Raw genomic sequence first — 3,060 nt, forward strand, 5'->3', positions numbered from 1 at the left:
AAATCTTTGAAATTTTCAGAAATTTGTGATGCGACAATTGTTGAAGAAATTCGCAGAAAGGGGAGTGGAAAATAATCTACTTCCATACAAGACTCAACATTGGCTGTTGAAAAAAGTAAAGAGAAGGTTGCTTCCGATGATAGGCAGTAGAAGCATAGTAGGAGAGATTGGAAGAGAGATGTTGAATGTTTTCACTGCCACAAAAAAGGCCACATCAAAAAAAATTGTAGAATATTAAAAGAGGATCTAAAAAGATATATGGCGGAGTCAAATGCAATTGTAGATGATGCCTTCGTCTGTGTTGAAAGCAACATAGAAACAGGAAACTAGTCATCGGAGTGGGTAATAGACAGCGCAGCTTCAGTACATATATCTTCAAGTAGAAGATTATTCACATCTTTCAGAAAAGGCAATCGCGGCCACGTGAGGATGGGGAATGGAAGACTTTCCAAAACTAAAGGGATTGGAAATATACGATTGAAAACCAATAGTGGGACTCAGTTATTACTGCGAGATGTCAGGTATGTACCCAGTATCAGAATGAACCTTATCTCTACAGGTAAGTTGGACGATGATGGTTATCAGAGTGACTTTCGTGGGAACCAGTGGAAACTCACCAAAGGATCCATGTTGGTGGCAGTTGGCCATAGAAGATCTACAGTTTACACGTCGCAGTTGAGTGTTGCTGGAGGATCATTGAAATAGTGGATGCAAGTTGCAGATGGTGTCGAAAGAGGTATGACTGAGCCAGCGACAAAGACAACCAGAACAGATCAAGAAGATCTGCCATCAATTCAGGAACAACAATTGGGAAGAACGATAACAAGTTCTTTAGGTTGTCAGGGATTATCCCCAGTTGTCAGGCGGATGGGTTGATGAAGTCGCGTCAGGGAACAGTTGCATAAGAGAAGATTAACTCAGTAGGTGCTGAGGTAAAGAATGGACTTTCAAATCTGGCAGCAGGCTTGAATACAGTTGTTAAGTCATTAGTGGGAAGTTCTTTCTTCAAGAATCAATGTTTGAGAACGAACAAGCTTCAGATATCGCAACTTAGTTTGAGTGGGAGCACGTGGCTGTGTCTCTTGCATTTGGGAGACAAGACCACGTAGGTCGGGCAAAGACAGATGAGACCAGTGATTTCTGATATTTTGTTTTACAAGTTTTTAAACTTGCGGGAGAAGCCTTGAAGATTTTTTCAAGAAGATCAGAAGTTGTTGTAGAAGAAGCTTTGAAGTTTTCCAAGATTATCAGAGACTGTTGTTACAGTGGGAGGCAAGATTGATGTTTTGTCTCTAAGTGGAAAATTATTGGGATAATGGAGCCAAAACAGATGACCCGTGTCCTACGAGGAAAATAATTTCAAACACTACTACCAATTCCTACAAGGAGTAGGATATTATTGTCTTATAAGGATTACAATATTGTTTTCCTATAAGGATTGAGATATTTGACCTCTTATAAATAGAACTATTTTGTTAAGGTTTCATTTATACATAATCCAAATAAAAGAGACTTGAATGGTTGTGGGAAGTGTGTGAAAAAGGAGTTTTTATCTCGTGGGTTTAGTAAGGGTATTTCCAATTGTGTAATCCTAGGTAGCCATTGTTAGGATACTTAGAAGCAAGATAGTAATATCTTGAGTGAGATCTCCATTGTAACATTCCCAACTATAGTTGAACCTGCTTTTTCGCAGAAGACTAGACGTAGTCCCAAGATAGGGGCGAACCAGTATAATCCCTGTAGTGTTAAGCTTTTCTATCCCTATATCTTATTATTGTTATTGTTACTTATCTGCTATTAGTCTGTGGAAGGGGAAAAACAAATAGTTCCTGTTTGATGAACTTACAGAAGGATCGATTTATCTATATATATATTTTTTCCCAACAGATTGGCCACCGGAGGTACTTCGGTAGTGCCCATGGGAGGCAGTTCGACATTGCCCATGGGTGTCCCTATAGTGCGAGCTACTTAGGCGACCACTTCTTGCAAGGCATGAGCCAAGCAATAAGTCATTTTTGCACAAAACCAAGTTCAGATGGCTCAGATTTGTATAATACTTCATGCTAGTAGTGAAATCCAAGGCCTACCTTAATTAGCGTTGGGGCGGTGATGAGTTGACTTCAAACAATACTTTCCTCGGAGACAATCAATTGTGCATGAAGGCGCACGCTTTTCCAATAGCCCTCACACATTCAAGGGTGACCTCTAGCCTAACGTCCATGAAAGTACCCAACAGTCCAAAACACTTGCAATAAAAAAATAGACAATGATTATACTTAATAAATGCAATGGTCGAGCTAAAAAGGCCCATAAATGCTGTCCTAGGTCCTCGAACTCAAAAGGAATTTGAGGTGGATGGCAGCTGTCAATAAGGTTTAGCCATTCTCCACCGATAAAAAACCAATCGTTCTTCCAATGTTTGATGGAAGACAGTGTGTAAAGTAGGTTTCCAATGAGGTTATATGTAGAACTGGCATTGGTTCTTCAAAAATGTATTCACGACGTGGGTCTGATGAAGTCTCCATATGAACATTTTCTGACGTTGTCCAAGGTCCCATCACATGCTCACATGTTGATGAGGTGTCATTATCTATTAGGAGCTAGTTGGCCGGGAGCTAATTGAGGGAAGGATGAAGTAGCAACCCACCCCATTCGGAAACACTTACATGTGGAAGCCAACCCACCCTAGAAGCAGGGAATCGATCCTCCCATTGTCCTTGGGCTTGAAGAACGTAATATCTACAGTGAAGAATGTCGAGCTCCCCTTGGCTCAGGTGGAGGGGATATGTTCTAGTCTAATCCAACACGAGGAGGTGGCACCTCGACTGCTGATCCTATCCCTAGCCAAGGTGGAAGCATTGTGACCACTGAATATCTATCCATAAGGAAGGAAAAAGATTGGAGGAGTAAAGGTTACCTAGGGAATAAAAGCGAATTCAGGAGGAATAAAATGAAGTATTGGAAGCTCAAATTGACACAACAAGAATATGCTGAAAGGCATAAATAGTGGAAATGACCCTTTCATATATATAGGAGCAAAGAAAAAGTTCCATCATCAGA

The sequence above is a fragment of the Momordica charantia genome (assembly GCF_013281855.1).
Source record: "Momordica charantia cultivar OHB3-1 chromosome 11 unlocalized genomic scaffold, Mcharantia_2.0 BLBB01000011.1, whole genome shotgun sequence".
NCBI lineage: Eukaryota > Viridiplantae > Streptophyta > Magnoliopsida > Cucurbitales > Cucurbitaceae > Momordica > Momordica charantia.